The sequence below is a fragment of the Xenopus laevis genome, chromosome 1S (genome assembly GCF_017654675.1).
Source record: "Xenopus laevis strain J_2021 chromosome 1S, Xenopus_laevis_v10.1, whole genome shotgun sequence".
In the NCBI taxonomy this organism is placed as follows: Eukaryota; Metazoa; Chordata; class Amphibia; order Anura; family Pipidae; genus Xenopus; species Xenopus laevis.
The window spans coordinates 120,580,588-120,603,538 of NC_054372.1; positions in this window are offsets into that span (position 1 = coordinate 120,580,588).

A 22,951-nucleotide genomic window follows, 5' to 3' on the forward strand; every position below is an offset into this window, starting at 1 on the left:
CCTTATAAAACGTGACTAGAGGTGTCATCAGTTATAAATGTTGATTAGCGAAGTCATTATTTTCACATGACTCACTAAAACTTGTGTATTATAATACATAAAATATCCCTTGTTTGAAAATATGAGGATATTAGAAGTAACCTCAGAGTTCCATGACCTGTATAAAAGCACTCGTGCTTTTATATGGTCATGGAACTCCTTGGTGACTTATAATATCCTTATATTTTACACTATATATATATATATATATATATATATATATATATATATATATATATATATATATATATATAGTTAAGTTGGCTTGATAAAAGTCCAAAGTCCATCAAGTTCAACTCCAAATGAACCCCAGTGCTTATATACACACACATACTAATGCCGACCTACGGTAAATAGTTAACAGAAGTGTATTACGCAAGGGGAATTATTTCTGATATAATAATCTAATTATTTCACCAGCAAAAAAAAAAAAAAAAAAGCATTTACGGTATTTGTGATTTAAACCACAGGCAAAAAGTATGTTCAGCTCAAATCCTGTTCACTGAACTTATGTTAAAAATCATATTAAAATCCATCAGTCCAATGTGTTGCTGGACTGTTAGGCACAACCAAGATAATTTTTTTATCTCTTACATATAACCGATAAGCAACAGTTGTCTAAGATTTTAGCTGCATTTGCAGCAAGATTGTGGAAAAATATTTTTTATGTTGGAGACTGGACTCAGTGAGTCATGCAGTGGAAAGTTTGCTTCCACCAGCCTGCTAAAAACATCACATGTTAAATCACATCTCTCCATTGAAGGAAGCTTTTACATATTTCTCTGTGTATTGTGTGGTGCTCCCTTGTAAAACAGCAAAAGATCTATATAAGCACAAAATATAATTTGATAAATGACAAGGGCACAGTTTAGCCATCATAATCTCAGGGAAAGGAAAAAAGCTGGAATAACATTATAATTTATTCCATCTTTTTTCTTTTCCCTAATATTATAAACAGAATGTATAAAGTACTTTTAAAGTGGTACTTTTGTGCCATTTATCATGTGATCCAATGCCACACCGCTCATACAGAAGTGTACTGTCTGTTACTGACAATATTACTCTTTTAATTACAAAAAGCAACTCCCATGACTTTTTTTTAACATGAACTTTATTTTCATCTTTCAGGGCTGTTTCCACTTTTTGGATTGCTAATCCTAAAAATAACCTAATAAATAATGCAGCCGCTGGCTCTCAGGTAAGCAGTTTACTTTTCTCTGTATTTCATAATTTTTTGAATAGCAAATGACATTTTAGACCTGTGTTATATGTAGTGGTTGTCAAGTGTTTTTAATGGCCACATAACAGATTCAATTATCACCAGAAATGACCCATTGTAGGTATCAGGAGTTGTGAGAAAATGCTAGACTCTGAGATTTTTGAACAAGATTCTTTGCTGTGGGCAAAACTGTCTAAAATATGTGTGCCATAGGCTTAGATATATCAACAGTTTATATATCCAGAGTTTGTTCTTACTTTTAAATGGAAGTGTTTTTGTTGGTAGCCATTCAGAGCAGAGATTGTAGCTAAGTAGAAAAATGGGGAAACTGCTGAATTTGTGAATTGCTCAGAAAGTAAAATAAGGCATTCTGTGTATTTTCAACTGGATTTGTCTTAAATGCTTAGTCGTAATGTACTTCTCCTCTGAACTTTTTCAGTTCTGTCACATGCCAGTAAATTTACATAGAGGTCATCATGCTTCAACTTCTTGTTAATGCCATTATATGTTCTGTGCTTTGTTTTTATTCTCTCTCTTAAATAGGTTGATTTAGAAACCACTGCTATTTTCATTCATGCGAACAGAAAGTTCTTAATTTCCATATTGTAATATTTCCCCATTCACTTCTCCAAACATTTCTTTTTCGCAGCCATGTGGAATTCATGCTGTTTTACAGACCGTAATGTATCTTTCTCGGATGCTTTCTAGATCAGTGATCCACAACCAGTAGCTCGTGAGCAACATGTTGCTCTCCAACCCCTTAGATGTTGCTCCCTGTGGCCTCAAAGCAGGAGCTTATTTTTGAATTCCAGTCTTGGAGGCAAGTTTTGGTTGTATAAAAACCAGGTGCACTGCCAAACAGAGCTTCAATGTAGGTTGATTATCCACATTTGGCACCCCAAGAACATTTTTCATGCTTGTGTTGCTCCCCAACTCCTTTTACTTCTGAATGTTGCTCACGGGTTCAAAAGGTTGAGGACCCCTGTTCTAGATAGTATCACATTGTTAGCAATCTGAGATTTAACTCTGTTCACTTCTTTTTCTGTGCCTTTCATATACAGTCGAAGTGTTAGTGGAACAGAGTTCTCACTGTATTTCTTTCTGTGTCCTGCACCCTGTCATGACCTACGATCCTTCAAGCTTTTGTCTTCCTCTATAAAACAGCTAGGATCTTCTACATGGCGAAATCATAAAGATGGGATTGTTGAAAGGCTTAGCCTTCCCAAACCAGCAGGGTCAGGTTTACAAAACTGAATATAGGGTATCCGCCTTAAAAAAATCATAACAAGAATAATAAGCCTGCAACCTAAGCGTCTGTACCTTCTCTAAGCAAGCAGTCCCACGGGGTGTGTGTGTTCTGGCAGGATGAAGCTGATTGGAGAGTGACACTGCCAATCTCAAATAGTGAAGGGAGAAAGGAGCAGGATTGAGGAGGCAGGTACTCCAGGGAGATTCAGATAATCGTGTCAGCAATGTGTTCAGATTCAGACGTTATGAGGAGTTCAAGTGAGTGTTAGTGGTGCTGCAGCCCATGTGTCTGTATTACTTATGTATAATAATGTGAGCTGTTTTCTATGCAGTCAGCAGGTCTAAAAGTTATTCATAAGCCAAAAACACTTTAATTGCCTGATAAAAAAAAAAAACCTCAGCAATGTTTCAGTTATAATGTTTTTTTTTTTTAATGTAAATATAAAGATATACATGTGCTTGTGTTCTTTTGCCCAAATGATTTAGCCTTGTCCATTTGATTTATGTCTGTCTATAACAAGGTGAAGGAGCAGAGCACTGGGGGTAGAGAAGCTGCCCCTGGGGAAACTTGAGGCATCGGTGTGGATATTTGAGAGAACCTGGTATATTTCTGGTTGTATAACTACAAATCTCTGAATCAATGTGGGGCCTGTCTGAGACTCTTGAGTGTGTGTATCTGTGTGTGTGGCAGAGTCTGTGGGCTGCATAACAATGTGTATATATTGTGCATCTGTGTGCCTGACAAATATGTGTGTACATTTTCACTGCCTGCCCCAATATTACTGTATATCTGTGTGTGCTCCTGCCTAAATAAGCCTGGGTGTATCTAATTATATCAGAATCTGTGTGCCTGTGTCTTTATCAGTGTTTGTGTATCTTTATATCTATATATATCTGAGTCCCCAGTTTAGTGTAGTTAAAGGAGAAGGAAACCCTTCCTTTAAGACTAGGATTCTTGTAGAACCTCTGAATTTGGCTATAGCACTAGTCTACAAGAAGCAAGATTGTATTACACTACATCTCCAGGATTTCATTACTGTTCAACCTAAAGTAAAGGTGGCCATACATGGGCAGATTAAATCTGCCGATATGGGTCCTTTAGACCGATTTGGCATCTTATCTGCCCGTGTGTGGGGGCTTCCGACGGGTCCCCCTGATCAATATCAGGCCGAAAATCGGCCAGATATCGATCTGGCAAGTTTGATTTTTTGTTCTATCCAGGACCACATCGGCTAGTGGATGCGGTCCTGTGACATGTGGACACCCATTTACAGCATAGTAATCCGATCTTTCAGCCCTTGGGCTGAACGTTCTGATTAACCCGATATCGCCCAGCATATCGGATTAAGATCCGCTTGTTTGGCGACCTCACCAAACGAGCGGATCTAACAGTGTATGGCCACCTTAATATGTTCAGTTGATATCATTCTGCTATTTGGACAAACATTATTTTTTTTACACATTTACATATACACATTAATGCACTGCATTTATTCTGGGATGCATAATGATGTATCAAGGTGACCCTGGCTAATTTATAAATAGTGGGCACATGTGCACCTGGGCAGTAACCCATGGCAATGAAGTTTTGCTTTCAACGTTGAACCTGAAGATGGCTAAAAATTGCTATGGGTTACTGCCCAGGTGCAAATTTGCCCACTGTCCATGAATGTCTCTTGTTTAATCTACTTTTTTGTGTTTGATTTGACTATGAAACAAGCAGTGGTATAGCATTGACTAGCCTTCCCAAACAAAAATTTCACCCTCCGCCTATGCCCGCAAGGTCAGAGGGTATTTATGTGATGTCACATAGAATAATGATAACTCTTGTACTTTATAAACAGACTATAGATATTAAATAAATAGTGTTATTGTCAGCATGTTCTCATATATTATTTTCTTACATACTATAGCATACAGCCAGCTGAGTGAAAATAAACTGATGAACCGGATTCTTTTTGGTCCCGCTTTAAAACCAACCTGGGACAAATGGTGAGTGATTTCCCCTCAAATAGGAAAAGGGAGTGAGGGAGAGGGTGGGAAATTGATATGGGAGTAAGGGAGTGGGCAAAAGAGAGAGTCAGGGTGACAGAGGAGGGGAAATAGGTAAGGGAGAAGTTATGGTAAAGGTGACTTACTGAGGATTAACCAAAAGACTGTCAGCAAGTTACTTTAAATAGGGAGACCTACAGTGTTGGACTGGGGGAACCGGGGCCTCCCCCCCCCTGGGCCCCCCACCCCAGATGCAAAGCATCCTCTGGCCCCCCTCCCTAAGTCGCAACATCCCCCATGGGGGGACAGTCAAAAGCAGATTCTGGTTTCTGTGCTAGGACTGGAGACATATGGGATATTCAGGGCTCAGTCTTTTAATGGCATGAACGTTTTCATATTATATTTATAATATGAGTAAGTATAATGTTGTATCAATTTCATTTTCCAGGAGTGAAGAATTAAAATTTTTCATCAGAGAATGCGTGCAGAAAAACCCAGCAAAAAGGCCAACTACATGACCGCTTCTCCATCATCCCTTTATCACTAACCTGTGTGATGAAGCGGCTGTGAAGAGGAGCATTGCAAAACATCTGCAAAGAGGTAAGGAAATTGCTCATTTTTATTATAGTTGGCTTAATGGAGAGAACCCCACTAGAAAATGTTATTATAGATATAGTTGAGCTTTAAATTAGCACAAAAATGATATTGATAAAATTGTAAAAGCAAATGAATTTCAGAATTCTTATACACATTCCTGTTCCATGTCTAACACTGAACTCTCTTTCCTTAGGCTGGAAGAATTGAAGACCAGAGGCAACCATCGGGGGGAGGTACGGGGCCTGTTTGTCATCTTTGGGCCCCGATATAACATCTTGGTCCCTGGTGGCAGCCTACATGAAAGAAATCAGATCACAACATCTATCTGTTTTTAAATAACAAATAAACATTTTGCAATTTGGTTATTTTTTGTTTTCCAAGAGCTGGCTTATTGAATACTGACCCATCTTTACAAGGACTGTTCTTGAATGACATTCAATGCTGTATTTCCTTATTAGGGGGGCAGTCTTAATATATGGGAGACAGGGCTGATTTTTCCTTGGGGGACAATCTCTATAGCTGTGTTGGATTGCGCCTCAATAGAAGGGGGTCTCTGCTAGGGGAAAGAATGGCTAGATGAGTGTTTAATCTAGGCGAAGAGGAGAACATGAGTTGGGGCATTATGGAGAAGCTAGTGTAGACAGGGCTCTGGTATAATGGGGTTATGTGGGGAGTGACGGGGTGCATAGTTAAGGATATCCCACTGTTACACAGAGAAATATCTAAAAGTAAATATAGATCTAACTCTCCAATGAATAATGTAAATACTAGACTGAAAACTAGTAACCTCCTCTACTTGCAAATGCTCAAAGCTTGTCTGTCTGTCCCTCCCCTCCCCCAAACTGCCCCTCCACTTCCCCTTCGTTGCACCTATATTATGTGCGCTCGCATGTAAGCACACATGTGGGGGGCGGGGTTAGCTGACTGGGTGCCCTTGGCCTGCCCTTTTTGTCAGGTAAATGATAAGTGAGTAGAAAGTTGCCCAGATACTGTTGCTAATGGACGAGACTTCATAACTAGGTCAAGTTATTATGGGTGACCTCAGTTATCCCGACACTGACTGGCACAATGGGGGAGTGAGGTCGGTAAAAGCTAATAGATTAGTTAATATGCTAAATTTGTCAGACATTAATTTGCAGCACATACACTAAGGTGGGTTTTTATTAAAGTACGAATGCCAAAAACTTAAAAGAATTCATGTTTCTTTTCAAATTCTTTTTAAAAAAAAACTTGAATTTTTCAGGATTTATTATACCCTGAAGATGGAAAAAGTTTGAATCCGAAATTCAGCATCTCAGACCTGCCGAGGTTCTTTATGTCAGTGAGAGAAGTCCCAAAGTTATCCTGATCTGCACTGGATTACATGTAAAATTCAGAAGATTTCGTGGCTTTCAGGCAAAAATCCAATAGTCATCTATATATTTTAGAAAATAATGAGCTAAATTCGGAAAAATTAGGATTATGATAAATCAAAATGTGAAGTTACGTCTCGCAGCCAAATGTTGGGGAAGTTTTGCTAGTGTTGCTGCCTTTTTCCCAGTCAAGGTCTGGACAGGGGGAGGGACAATCGCATCATGGTGGCAGGGTGATTGCATCACATGGGCATTGCTATGACATGGCAATCGATCATTGGCCAATTGCCATATCAATTTTAGAAAATCCTTACAGGTTTTCCTTATTTGGAAAACCAGGCAGGCAGTTTTGAAAGATATCGTAGCCCGCTCGCACACCCTGGCCTTCGAAAGTTCAGCGCCTGGTGCACGGTGTTGGAGGGATCGGCACCCTCCTCAACAAACGATCCAAGAAAACACTGGCACTCTGCCTTTGAGTGCCAGTGTTTTCTTAGGCAGTTTTGAAAACCAGGCTGGCTGGGTCAAAACAAGACAGGTGGCAACCCTAGGACCAATATATGCTTATATAATTACTGTAGGTTTCCCAGGCGTGTTTTCATTTAATGTGACATTATAATGTAGGCCTCAAATCATAGGCTTGTAATCAGTTCCAGAGTGGGAGTAGAAACATGTCCTCGGATATCATATATATTAGTTAAATAGTTAATTTGGGATGATTAGGAGACAACAGCCCCTCCAAATAAACCCTGGTGCACATATATATATATATATATATATATATATATATATATATATATATATATATATATATATATATATATATATATATAATGACTATTACTGTACTTTTAAGGAGTAATCATGTCCTGCTGCAGGTGTCTCTTCTCTAGAGAAACCAGTCCCAACCTTGATAATCTATAGTAGGTTGCCTGTTCCATTCCCTTTACTAGTTTAATTGCATGTCTCTTTCTAGCTCATTCATATCCTTACCTAAAGACTGGGGCCCAAAACTGCACTGCATACTTAAAGTGAGACCATACCAATAATGTATGAAGAGGCAAAATTATGTTTTCATCCCTTGAGTTAATGTCCTCCTTATACAAGACAAGACTTTATTTGCTTTAGTAGCCACATACTGTCACTGTTCAGTGTTGCACAGTTTGTTATCCACAATAATCCCCTAAACCAAACACTTACAAATGAAGTGTAATATCTACCCACATGTGTATCCTTGTATTTATCAACACTGAACCTTAGTTGCAGCTGAGAAAACCTTAGAATTAAGGGCACACGTTGACCTCCCAGATTGCCTTTATGTAAATACGCCACTAGTCACATGTACATAAGAATGGGTAGTGACCTCATCCATGTACTTAGTGACCTCAAGACTTTTGCTTGTGTGCTAATTGCCTATGAAACTGTCTTCAGTGACATCTTGTTATACGCAGCTGACGGCTACCTAAGACAAGGCTGATGGCAGATTCAGCATCTAATGCTTATTTTTTGGAAATATACTATTAAGGGCAAAGGTGAGCATACTTTAAAGGCGGAATCGCTACATTTTATATTCTAACTACTTGCATATAATATAGGAAGCGATTCATATACAGGTATGGTCAGTTATACAGACCTGTTATTCAGAAAGCTCTGAATAAGGGGATGGCCGTCTCCCACAGACTCAATTTTATCCAAATAATTAAAGTTTTTAACATCTTTTTCCCTGTAATAATAAAACATTAACTTGTACTTAAACCAAACTAAAATATAACAAATCATTATTGGAGGCAAAACCAGCCTATATGGTTTATTTAATGCTTAAATTATTTTTAGTAGAGTTAAGGTATGAAGATCTACAGAAAGGGAATCAACACCAGCCTGGAAAAAAGTTCCTAGGGGTGCCACATAAGGACTGTGATTGGTTATTTGGTAGCCCTATGAAAACAGGCAGTCTAAAGGAGTCTCTGGAAGTACATGTGGTATTTATCAACTAAAACTTCCCCCAAACCAGGAATTCAAAAACACAGGGAGCATAGGGCAGGCAGAGTATGGCACACACAGGGAACATAGGACAGGCAGAGTATGGCACACACAGGGAACATAGGACAGGCAGAGTATGACACACACAGGGAGCATAGGGCAGGCAGAGTATGGCACACACAGGGAACATAGGACAGGCAGAGTATGGCACACATAGAGAGTATAGGACAGGCAGAGTATGACACACACAGGGATCATAGGGCAGGCAGAGTATGACACACACAGGGAGTATAGGACAGGCAGAGTATGACACACACAGGGAGTATAGGACAGGCAGAGTATGACACACACAGGTAGTATAGGACAGGCAGAGTATAACACACAGGGAGCATAGGGAAGGCAGAGTATGATACACACAGGGAGCATAGGGAAGGCAGAGTATGGCACACACAAGGAGTATTGGACAGGCAGAGTATGTCACACACAGGTAGGGTACAGCAGGGTATGAAACAGGGAAACCTACCAGGGACACTCTAAAATGAATAATATGTACAGTACTATGTACAGTGACACAATGCCAGTGCTTCTCCTACAGTCTGCCTTAGGTGTGAACAGGTGAATAATGTGGGAACTGACAGTCTTAGATGCAATGCAGGGTCTTAATGGTGCAGACAATACATGGAATTACAAGTGTGAACAATGCAGGACTTTTACAGTCTGAATCTGAGGTGTAAAAAATACAGGAGCCAGTTTAACTCAGTTCTGATACCTGTTTAAGATTACACAAAGGTAAGCAATCAAGGGAACGAGACTTCAATGGAGAGACACATAAGGGGGGCTGAAGGACATGGACAGTACTGATTAGAAGATGTCATGTTCTCCCCAATGATAACCACAGGAATTGTGCTACAACTACTCAACCACAAGAGACTCATACATAAACACTGCGGATCAAAGACACTGTGCTCAATATTCTCCTGCCCAAAAGGATGACACTGTGGTTGTCTTACAAAAGAGACGAAACGAAACAACCCCACTCTGTACCAGGTCACTGCACGAAAAGGAAACATGGTCACAGCCACACATCATGGACACAGCATGACCCACAATGCTTCACACTTTCAGGTGGTTCCCTTACCATTGGGCATGCCTCAGACAAAAAATGTAACATCAAAGTGTACTCCGCCACCCCAAGAAACTGAGCAATTGCCTAGAGGAAAAGACACACTGCCAGATGCCTTTTCCTCACAAAAGGGAGATTGTGGGCCTCAAGATCACGAGGAACCATGTTCCACAAGACGGTATCCCAGAAGGCCAAGGTGCCCTACATCAAGACTAATTGAAGAGATTTAATCTCTATTCAGAATTTGTCACATATATGCAAATCTGTTTAATTTCCATGTTACCCTATGAGTTTGTTGGATACTTTGTTGTGTTAATGTTGAAGTTAATGCATATTTAAAAAAAAAAAGGGGGGATGATGTAATGTCTGCATGTTTAAGTTACAGTGTAGAGAGGCAGGCTGGGTAAGAGGTAGGAACAGGAAGTAAGAGGAATAGCATGAGGGAGAAAGCAGAGGAAGGAATGAGAAATGAACAATGAATAAAACTGAATTTCCACTGTATGTACTTAAACATGCAGACATTACACCTAGTACACTCTGGGGGGGGGGGGGAGGTGCCAGGCATGTACCTGCTCTGTCACCTACCACATGTCCGGTCCCCTCTGTCCCCTACTATGTGTGGTATTTTCATGTCATTTTGCTCTTCCGTGCATGCAGAGGGCGCCGGTATGGCATGGCTCTGTATTCAGGTACAGAACTGTTATCCAGGACCTGGGGTTTTTCCGGATAACGGGTCTTTCCATAATTTAGGTCTCTGTACTTCAGTCTGCTAAAAATCAATTAATATTAAATAAACCCAATATTAAAATTATTTTGTCTCCAATAAGGATTAATTATATCTTAGTTGTGATCGTGTACAGGGTACTGTTTTATTAGTACAAAGAAAGCGGAAATCATTTTTAAAAATATAAATTATTTTCTTAAAATTGAATCCAGGGGTGATGGCCTTTCTGTAAACTGGAACTTTCTAGATAAAGGATCTCTGGATAACAGATTGTATACAAATGCTTGCTAGCTTCCAGAGTGGCCTGGTCTGCATGCAGTTGCTCATTGCTTCCTTTATTTTTCCATACTGTGCATTACAGAGTTACATAGTTAAATTGGGTTGAAAAAAGACAAAGTCCATCAAGTTCAACCCCTCCAAATGAAAACCCAGCATCCATACATACACCCATCCCTACTTTTAATTAAATTCTATATACCCATACCTATACTAACTATAGAGTTTAGTATCACAATAGCCTTTGATATTATGACTGTCCAAAAAATCATCCAAGCCATTCTTAAAGGCATTAACTGAATCAGCCATCACAACATCACCCGACAGTGCATTCCACAACCTCACTGTCCTGACTGTGAAGAACCCCCTACGTTGCTTCAAATGAAAGTTCTTTTCTTCTAGTCTAAAGGGGTGGCCTCTGGTACGGTGATCCACTTTATGGGTAAAAAGGTCCCCTGCCATTTGTCTATAATGTCCTCTAATGTACTTGTAAAGTGTAATCATGTCCCCTCGCAAGCGCCTTTTTTCCAGAGAAAACAACCCCAACCTTGACAGTCTACCCTCATAATTTAAGTCTTCCGTCCCTCTAACCAATTTAGTTGCACGTCTCTGCACTCTCTCCAGCTCATTTATATCCCTCTTAAGGACTGGAGTCCAAAACTGCACTGCATACTCCAGATGAGGCCTTACCAGGGACCTATAAAGAGGCATAATTATGTTTTCATCCCTTGAGTTAATGCCCTTTTTTATGCAAGACACTTTATTTGCTTTAGTAGCCACAGAATGACACTGCCCAGAATTAGACAACGTGTTATCTACAAAAACCCCTAGATCCTTCTCATTTAAGGAAACTCCCAACACACTGCCATTTAGTGTATAACTTGCATTTATATTATCACAGACCTGGGCCATTTAATGTGTCATTATACATTGCCATGGGAAATGAAAGCTTGGAAATTGGCACCAGGCATGGGGAAATTATCTGCAAAACTATGAGCCTTGGTATACAATAGCTGCTGATTAGCCCTTATACCACAGGGAGAAGAGGAAATAATAGGGCACAAAAAGTGGTGACAAAAAGTACAGTACTTAATCTTCTTGTGATATCTAACCAGTGCTGGACACAATGTATATATGATGTTGAGGAATAGAGAAAACAGGAAACCTTTTTTGTATTTTTCGGAGCTAGCTTTATTTTATTGCCATGACCTGTCTTTCAACGTGCAGGATATTGCTACATGATTCATATTTCATTTTGCCGTATTCTACTGAAACTAATTTTCCATAGTGTTTAAAAAAAGTAGACTTTAAAGAAAAAAATCTCATCCTTTCATTCATACAATTTACATTAAGGGGTGCATTTACTAAAAGTAAAATCCTTCGACTTCGAATATCGAAGTCAAAGGATTTACCACATTTACTTTGATCGAACGATCGATTAGAATTTTCCTTCGATCAGAAATTGCTTAGAAAGCTTATGGGGAAGGTCCCCATAGGCTAACATTGGTGCTTGGTAGGTTTTAAGTGGCGAAGTAGCTAGTCAAGTTTTTTTTTTAAAGAGACAGTACTTCGACTATCGAATGGCCGAATAGTCGAACGATTTTTAGTTTGAATCGTCCGATTCGAAGTCGTAGTCAAAGTAGCCAATTCGATGGTCGAAGTAGCCAAAAAAACAACTTCAAAATTTGAAGTTTTTTTCATTCTAATCCTTCACTCGAGCTTAGTAAATGTGCCCCTTTGTGTTCGACTGATATAACATATTTAGAACAATATATACAAAGTAAATAACATTTTGTTCTGTAAAGATAAATAATTAAGGATGTTGTCAAGTGTAATTTCCAAATGATTTATGTACAAGTGAACTTTTATAGCAACAACAACAAGGCATTCAGGTCATGTGTTTTGTTTGGCACAAGACAGTGATCACAACTTGCCTCTTATTTCCTTCCTGTGCTCTCACCTTCTGTATAGCATCTGCTCCTCCACCCCTTGTTCCTTTAACTCATGAGTTTAAACTCATTTCCCCTCTGACTCAAAGGTTTAATAAATAACCTTCAAGATATTATGGATTATTTGCCAACAAGAAGGCAGGATGCAAAGTGCAAAAAATGGGTTCAACGCACCATGTTTTTTGTACACTTTCATCCTTTCGCAAATTGTGGTTTCAGAGCACAGAGACCTCTGTCGGCTCTGATGAATTCATTATGATAAATAATGTACCCCGTGTTATAAAATATTAGACTATTTGGAGCTGAACTGTATAAATGGGGGTACATTATTCACTGCATTCATTTATGCCACACTTTCCTTTTCCTGAGGATGAAGAAAAAGTCATCTAATTTATACTATTTAAAATGTTATGATCAGGTATCAATCTTCCATGCAGAATAAAACTGTGCTTCATTCCTGTAACTAACATATTAAGAATTTAATAGATAAAATATAAAATAAAGATAGCTTACAGTTAATCATTGGAATCATCTTCAGTTGAATCGACCTTTAACCTTTGAGCCTGCTCTGTGGTCAGCAGCTGCCAATAACACCACTAAATAGAGGAAGAGTCTAAAAGGAAAAAAAGGAAGATTCCATATCATATGAAAGCTTGAGAAGATGTGGAAATCATCATATGAACATTCTGGGTGAATGAACTTGTGTCCTGCTTTCAAAGGCTAATTCCTAATGTCACTAGCAAGCCAAACTTTCTCTGTGTTTGACAGTTGTGTCTAATGAATGCTGAATGCTATTGCTGATTTATACCTAAAGGTCTCATGAATTTGGCCCTATATAGCTGATGAAGTTCTTACCCTCAGTACACTCATCTCTTGTCCACAGCACACCTGCTTGTATGCTCTTTAATATGGCTGCTCTCTATAGTATTAGAGGAAGATGGTTCCAATTGGTTACATTACACACACAATTCAAAGATCCTTAATTAATTTGATGCCAGATGTAAAACACAATAATTTTCCCAGCAGTTTCTTTAAGCATGGGTATCAGGAACATACAAACTTCATATAGTTACATTCTTCACAATATTGGGCACAGTCAGAGAATTCACAGGCAGTTGAACAGCCCCATAATTCAAGGTCCTCATTGTGGTGCTCCTCATGGTATGTATTTGCTTTAGTCATTTTGACAGTTGATGCCTAAGGTACTAACTATTATGCAATCCTTAGTGGAGCCTTTAGCCACTATTCTAAACCCAACTCTTACTCCTAGACTTGAGTCCACAGAACATTTTCCAGGTGCGAAAAGCTGGTTGCCTGTACATGTAATTTTGGGGATAAATTAGCTATGGTTGGCAGGTAAGTGTAGGATCAGGAGCATAAAGACAGGGACACCAGGTCTTCAGGAAAAAACACAGGTTTATTTAGGCAAACTCTTCCCAACATAAAGGTACCGGCATACTGGAACACAGTTCATTAGTATTTTAACAGCACACATTCAAGACTTTTCCCCACGCTGGGGTTATTATGGGCTTCTTAGCAAAGCCCTGCTTATTCTCCCCTCCTGGCTCACCTTCTGGCAGCACTTCAATCACTTTAGACTCAATCTCAATCACCTGGTCACGTTTCCCTGCTCATAGAGACCTTTCCAACACTCTCACTACAGGACTAAGTCATCAACCAAAAGCAACCTGTTTTTCTTAACTAAGCAAGTATACTTATGTTAAGGTAATGCCAGGTTTGTAGGAAATACATCTATGGACAAAGCCTAAACACATGTGTTTACATTATTTACATTATCACATAACTGAGGGGTAAAATTCCTTGTTTAAAATTTCAGTAGCTGATATAAATATGAATTGTATCAAAATTTAACTGGAAACAAACAGTCACTTATGTGGCTTAATATAAAGGCCATATATGGGTTATATGAGATAACCATATAGGAGATTTTACATACAATTCTGGCCAACCACTATTGCATATATATTTTATAGCTAATACATTATTTATTTTGAGAGACTTATTGGAATAGGTTAGACGCAGGACTGGCAAACAGAAACAGAGCCGCAATCAATCGTGAGACTTTGCTAGAGATACTTTATTGTGAGTAATATACAAACTCTTTCTGTACCATAATACATAAATACAAGTACGCACATGCAAGCTGATTTACACTTAGCCTCTCACATATACACAGATTTTTACACACAAAATCAGATTTCATATCTACCCCAAACTGAAGTCAAGCCATAGTCTAACACACAAAGCTAACTTGTGGCTGGTGTGAACTCCTTTAAATAAGAGATGGATTGATGCATTACTTCTAAAATGGAGATATATATAAAAATATATATTCATCTCTCCTACCATGTCTCCCTTTCTTTCCCTAGCAACATTCACCCATAAAAATCCACTATCACTCTCTCTCTGCATTCCAATGTTTATTCTAGCAGTGAGATCAGGGTAGTTAGTAAAGCAGCCTCCAATGTGGAGGCTAGAAAGGGTTAGTACCCTGCAATGTGACCTGCCAATATAGGGACTCAAGAGGCTTAGGGCACACCCGGAGATTCAGGGAAATTTAGTCGCCTGGTGACTAACCGCCTCTTCTTTGGGGCGACTGCTTCCGCCGGCTTTAATAAAACGCCTGCCTGCCAATGCACTCGTGTCGCTTTGATTTCTGAAGTCACCTGAAGTTTCCTCATGAGTAAACTTCGAGGAATTTTGGAAATCTAAGCAACGCAAGTGCATTGGCGCAGGCATTTTTTCATCAAAGCCGGCGCAAGACATAGGGAAGCAGATCGGGGAGATTAGTCCCCGAATAAGAGGCGATTAGTCGCCGGGCGACTAAATCTCCCCCAATCTCCAGGTGTGCCCTTACCCTTAGAGACAAATGTGAGCATTCACATTCCCCAGCATTCTCTAGGAGTTGTGAACACCCATCCAAGGGATGAAAGTGTCTGAAGCATGTGTAAAATGATTTATAATGATCATACCATCTAATTAGAACCCACAAAGAGAGCAGAGTGTGACATTGTCAATTAAAAGTTACCTCCTTTTTAAGAACCACTGACATCCAAGTTATTTGAATGATCAAGTTCTATGCATGTGTGACACCACTTCAGCCAACTTCACGTGAATTAATGAAGCAATTTAAACAATCCTTTTAAAAAATATTTGTACTATGCTAACTAAATAAATATCTAAGTGCTAATTTATATATTTTTTTTTTTTAAAAGTTTTTATTTTTGCATTTTCAAAACAAACATACATACACACACGAAAATAATAACAGGACATTCATAGTGAAAGTAGAACCAGCAGTCAGAACCTCGTCACAAAAGCAACACAATCCTAGCACTTCTCCTCGTATTCCAACCAAGCTCCCCAAATGCCCTCGAACTTCTTGGGGCAACCCCTAGCAACATAGACCAATTTCTGGTAAGGGAGGATAATATTAACCTGTCTCCTCCAGAAGGTAACGGTCGGGGGGTCCACTGATTTCCAATGTAGAAGAATAGATTTTTTAGCATAAAACAAAAGCTGTAAGTAGCACAGTTTGACTACAGCTTTCAAACCCAGATCATCCATAACGCCCAAGAGACAGACTAAGGGGGTCCTAAAACTCGGGACATCCAAGACTAGAGAGATGTGTTGCAGAACCTCTTCCCAGAACCCCTGAATCCTCGGGCAATCCCAGAAAACATGCATAACAGTGCCTACCTCCTGGCCGCATTTGTTGCATTGGTCCGAAACCATAGGATATATTTTCGCCAGTCTATACGGTGTAAGGTATACTCTGTTTAGAAACTTGGTTTGTATATACCTGTCTCTAACTGATATGGTGATATCTGGGACCTGCTTCAGCGCATCAGTCCACATCTCCTCGTCCAGGCCCGGAATATCCTCAGCCCACTTATCCCTAATCTTCGTGAGAGGATCTGGACTAGCCTGTTCTAGTATGACATAAAACCGGGAGGTAGGTTTCCGTAGGTCCACCTTCCTCAGATAAACCTCTAAAGTAGTCTCAACCAGTGTAAGGGGTCTATTGGGGAATTGGGTGGTAAAGGCATGCCTGAGCTGAAGGTATCGGAAAAACATGGACTGTGGCAAGTGGTAAGTGCCCTGTAGGCTTTGGAACTGCTGCAATTCCCCATTGACCACAATATCGTTCAAGGTTTTAACCCCCCGACTGGCCCAGCTGCTGATATCCGGCAGATCCTGTAAGTGTGGAAGAGCACTGTTCCCCCAAAGAGGCGTCCAACAGGACCACACAGGTCTTGCCTTCTGGGCGATCTTCAGCGCTTTTTGGAACACTCCCACAACAGTGGCCATAGGTGTAGTGATGGAGCACTGCGAGGAGGACCCTCTATACAGTAATTTAGTTAAAGCTTCCAAAGAACCCATTGTCACTGCCTCAAGCATAGTGGAAGGATTGTCGGGCTGAGGAATAGTCCACCAATGCGCATAGGTAAGTTGACTCGCTAGAAAATACGATCTGAGATTGGGCAAAGCTAGGCCGCCACCAGATGTGGGCGCCTGTAGGGTTCGAAAGCCCAGCCGTGGATGTTCACCCGCCCAGAGAAACTTACGTAGAATGGAGTCAAGATACTTAAACCATTGATTCCGGGGCATTATTGGGGAATTGTGAAACAAATATAAAAACTTGGGGAGAAAAACCATCTTAAATAGATTAATCCTGCCGGGGAGAGAAAGAGGCAAATTCTGCCAGACCTCTGTCTTTGCAATCAAAGATTTGACTACTGGGGTCAAGTTATGCTCCTAAAATTTTTTGAAGTCTGCCTGTATCACAATTCCCAAATATTTAAAGGAGCGCACCACCTTCAGTTGACCTAGGCTCTCCGGCGTCCCTGGGGGTAGTGGATCAATCGGGAAAATAACTGATTTTGACTGGTTGATCCGCAGCCCTGAAAACTCCCCAAACTCCTCAATGCTCTCTAGGGATGTAGCGAACGGCGGAAAAAATGTTCGCGAACATATTCGCGAACTTGCGACAAAACATGCGAATAGTTCGCGAACGTCGCGAACCCCATAGACTTCAATGGGAAGGCGAATTTTAAAAGCTAGAAAAGACATTTCTGGCCAGAAAAATGATTTTAAAGTTGTTTAAAGGGTGCAACGACCTGGACAGTGGCATGCCAGAGGGGGATCAAGGGCAAAAATGTATCTGAAAAATCCATTGTTGACACAGCGCTGCGTTTTGTGCTGTAAAGGGCAGAAATCACACTACGTCACTCAGGTGATGTTTCTGGACACGGAATGTGAAAAAGCTCACACAGCTAGGTGGCACTTGGTTAAAGACTGGGCAAACAATGCCTGCAAGGGCAACGTATACACTACAGCAGTGGATACGGAATATATTATTGCTGCTTGGAAAACGTCACTCAGGTGGTGTTTCTGGAGACGGTATTATTATTGATATTTAGACAGAATGTGAAAAAGATCACACAGCTAGGTGGCAGTTGTTTGAAGAACAGATGCAGATGAGAGATCAGCAGCAGGACAGCTGCCCACAGCAGCTACATACAGAGCACTGCAGTAGAAGGTAGATTACTAGCCAGCAAAGCTACCTAACCTAAAATGTCCCTCAAATCCCTGCAGAGTTCTGTCCCTACAATACAGAGCAGTATCAAGTAGATTACTAGCCAGCAAAGTTACTATCAACTGTCCCTCAAATCACTAACAGCTCTCTCCCTACACTAGCTCTTCCAAGCACACACAGGCAGAATGAAAAAACGCTGCAGGGCTTCAGTTTATATATGGAAGGGGAGTGGTCCAGGGGGTGTGGGGGTGGTCCAGGAGGGAGAGCTTCCTGATTGGCTGCCATGTATCTGCTGGTCTGGGGTGAGAGGGCAAAAATAAGCGCCAGCTAAGGCGAACCCAAATTGGCGAACGTCGCGCGACGTTCGCGAACATTCGCCGAACGCGAATAGTCGATGTTCGCGCGAATTAGTTCGCGGGCAAACAGTCCGCGACATCCCTAATGCTCTCCAAAGCCTTACTCAAGGCCCTGCCGGAATTAGCCAAATAGAGAAGCATATCATCAGCATATAACGATAGTTTCTCCTCGATCCTGCCAATTTTCAGACCTTCCACTTCTGGGGAGTCCCTAAGTCTCGTTGCCAAAGGCTCTATGGCCAGGGCAAACAGCAGTGGAGAGAGGGGGCATCCCTGCCTTGTCCCCCTCCCCAGCTGCACCACATCTGACAGCAAACCATTCACTAGCACCCTAGCCCTAGGTTTTAAGTATAATGCCCGGACCCAGTCCAAGAAGTGCTGGCCAAAACCAAATTTAGTCAAAACCTCCCATAGATAAGCCCATGATATAGTGTCAAATGCTTTCGCTGTGTCAATAGACACCACTATTCTGCTGCCCTTGTTGCTGTGGTCTAAAGCCAGGTTGTTATAAAGCCTCCGAATATTGATATCAGTAGCCTTGCTAGGCATGAAACCTGTCTGGTCCGGGTGTACTAACTCAGCAGTTACCATTTTCACCCTATTAGCTAGGACCTTCGCAAATATTTTGGCATCACAATTTAGCAATGAGATGGGACGATAGGATTCACAGCATTCTGGTGGTTTCCCCTCTTTTGGTATCAGGACGATATGGGCCATATTGCTAATTTATATTTAGTTTAAAATAACACTTAAGAGAACTGCTGCTTCCTGGTTTCTTGACCTTCAGCTCTGTGTAGCCGAACTAATTTTGGGCAGGCTAAGCACACATTAAGGGCGTATGAGCAGAACAGTCAGCTGTCCAGCATGCAAGGTGAAGTAACAATTTCAATAAATATTGGTAAAACAGGACAATCTCTAGATAATTTGGGATCCTGAAAAATAATTTGCTGAGGGGCCCAGTAATATCTAGTTATGCTGCTGGCTATAAGTACCACTAACCTCCAAACAAATATTTCAAACATATTGAGACTCTTTTCATTTTGACCCTGTTTTCATATTTTTGATCTCATTAAGCTCAATATTACAGGCAAATAAGAAAGTAGAATCCCATTTATTTAAACATCAAATAAAATTTTTATTTTGCCCTACACATGTGCCCACTGTCTAGGTAAGTTGCCATGAGTCAGGAAATGTAGGGGGGAAGGAGGGGAGCCCCAAAAATTTTTTCGATCTTTTTCAGCCTATAACCCATAATGTAGAAAACACGCCAGCGTTTTTTGGGAAAATTTTGTCTTTTTTTGAAGCAATCCCTATCTACTCTATTGCGCTTCGCCTGGTCTGAGGTGGCAAAGGAAGTCTAGCGTAAAAGGTAGCGTTCAGTACACTGCGCACGTTAGTGAATTTGCGTAGTTACGTCGCTAGCGAAACTTCGCCAGGCGTAAGGGTGCGAAGTAACACTAGCGAAACTACGCCAGCGTTCGTTAGAGAATTTGCGCAGTAACGAAAATGCCAAACACTAGTGAAGTAACGCTAGCGTTCGGCGCTTCGGCGCTTAGTGAATTTGCCCCAATGAATCTTTATTGGAGACAAAACCAGCCTTTTGGGTTAATTTCAGGTTTAAATGGTTTTCTAGTAGATTTAAGAAATGAAGATCCAAATTATGGAAAGATCCATTATCCAGAAAACCTAGAGCATTAAGGATAACAGGTTTCATACCTGTATGTGTGAATACACTTGATAACTTGATAAAGGGCAAGGAGTAGGCTTGAGATGTTGTAATTGTCACAGATCAAAAGCCATGTGTTCAATAAATGTTTTTCCTTCAATGGTGCTGTGTTATACATTGGAGTGAATACATTCAGCTGCATATAATGATGGGTAAGTCGGTTACCATAGTGATGAGATGCTGATAAATTTATCAAGAACAGTGGTATTGTATGTGAGAATGTTTGCACCATGTGGAACACATCTGACATGATTTAGGGGCCTTTTTTTCTACTACAAATAGACTCACAATTTAGATTAGCACCAATGTTTGCCTTAAATTATGCATTTAAATAATGGCATTAAAAAGTTTTTTTCCCGAAATTTTAATAAACAAAAAAAAACAAGAAAAACTCTAATATAAAGCTCTACAACTCTACAAGCTGCTGAGATCATGTAGAAGTAAACAGTGTTTGTGCTTAGCAAATTTTGTAAAGGTCCTAGAGTTTTTTTGTATTTTTAAGTGCATCTAAACTCACCAAAAAAGCTAAACTACGAATTTGAGGTATTTGTATTCTTTTTTTGAATTTTTTTTCCACGATTTCTTTCATTTGTGATTTTTATATTTGGATTTTTAATACATTAGGCAACATCCATACTTTTTAAATAAATTGTGAGTTTATTTCTGGTATAAAGGGACATGCCCACTCATAATGGGCTCTCCTTAACTATTGTTAGAGCAAGTCAAGTTACCTACGACTTGATAGATCTATCTATCTGCTATTGATGTGTATAGCCTGCCTTCTAGTCAATCACAAATGCCAGGTCAAGTCAATGTGGTCTGTCCTTTGAAAATTTTGTAAAATATTTTTACCTAATTTGAGGTTTTAAGAGTTTTTGTATTTTTTAACAGCTTGTAAACTCACTAAAAAAGTGGAATCAATTTATTTGTGTTCTTTTTTCAATAGATTTTTTTTAATTTGCAATTTTTTTGTTTGGATTTTTTAATAATGGGAGCAGGAATAATATTCAGGCCAATATAAAAAAGCCAGCTGGTAACTTAATTTTGCTGCATATGGATGATCATTGGTCAATCTGCCTACTCCAAGCCTTGTGTTCTTGTGATGCTATTCCAGTTCCTGAGACCTTGTTCCAGTGATTTTGCTCCTGAGATCATGTTCCTGTAAGTTCTGCTCCTGCCCTTGTTCCCACTAATCTGATTTCCTGGTTTCACTTTAGCCTGTTACCTGACTGTATATTTGTTGACTGTCCTAGGCCTTAGGCCTGTTTTCTGGATTTGTGTTTTTTGACTTTTGGTCTATCTTTTGGACTTAATTCTTTGCTGCCAACCCTGACCATCTTTTTGTGTCAAGGGCTTTGTTTTTTCTCTCTGTCCACGCATTTCCTTTTTTTTTTAAATAAAAATTGCAAGTGTGTTACTCAGCACATAGACTCTGTAGACTCTGACTCTGTATAAACCAGCACTTATACCTAACAGAATAATCCAGCACTAGCGAGCTGGGGTAGTAGGTTATTATAACCCTTTAATGAGCAATTTTCCCTCAGCTGGAACATGGGTGTTGACAAATATTGACAGGGATAAAGATTCAAAGAAGTTCTATCAGGTTCAGGCCGATGCCAAACCTCCTCCTGTGGCTTAAACTGTAGGAGCAGCAGTCAGTATATAACCGGTCCCAGGTTCGAAACCAGAGCGTTCCTAACACATCAACTGCTTTGAGATAACCCCAAGAATATGAATGGTTATAAAATACTTAGTGCACAGTTTAATATTATCCACTGATACATATGGGGTGAATTATGCAGCGTCAGACCTAGACTGCTGTTTCAGGGCCCCTGCCCCTTTCACAAAGGCCCCTCAGCCCCAGCTGCAACCCACCTTCAGAAACTGCCACAGAGCCCCTTCCCCTGTATTTTTGCCATAACCGTGCTAGAGATGGAGGTCAGGGGCAGGAACAATGGACTTGGGCAGGGAGCGGGTCTGGTCCTACAAGAGTTTTTTCCCAATGTCCCACTGGCCCAGTCTAACCCTGTATTTATGACAGCCCCAGCTCAGCTACAAATATGGTGGAAGAGCACTGCTGTGTTGAACAGTCTTGATAATCTGATATGATTAGGCTTATTTTAAATACATTTGTAGATCACTTAGTCAAAGCACAGGCAAGTGACCCAGATTTTAGTTCAACATATGCATTCATACCTTTGTGACATAAAAAACATATCAAACCAAAAGCAGAAATGCTCCTACGTGTTATCTTGCTCCTACATGTTATCTTGCATTCTTTTGGGGCTCAACGCAGACTTAAGCATGTGCAGTTGGAGTCTAATTATGACTTGGACTAACTGTGCATGCTCCCACAGGCTTGTGTCTGCGTTGAGCCCCTGCATTTTAGGGTCAGATTTTTTTAAGGGGTTGTTTTTTGCACAGTGCAGGAGAGTGGACGGGGGCAATGGCAGGCAGTCAAAGGTGGCTTTTTTGCTACAGGGGGATTAGTTCTCCTTTAAATGGGTTGTTCACCTTTAAATTAACTTTAAGTATGATGTAGAGAGTCTTTTGAGACAATTTGCAATAGGCCTTCATTTTTTTAAATTATTCACCTCTCTAGTTGGACACCTTTTGGAAATTTTCAGCACCTATCTGGTTGCTACAGTCTAAATCACCCAAGTACCAGGCAGTTGCTGGAATATGAATAAGAGAGGGCCTGAACAGAAAGATAAGTAAAAAAAAGTGACATTTAGACTAGTTTTTTGGCTGCCGTGGTCAATGACCCCCATTTGAAACCTGCAAAGAGGCAGAAGAAGCATGCAAAAAAAATG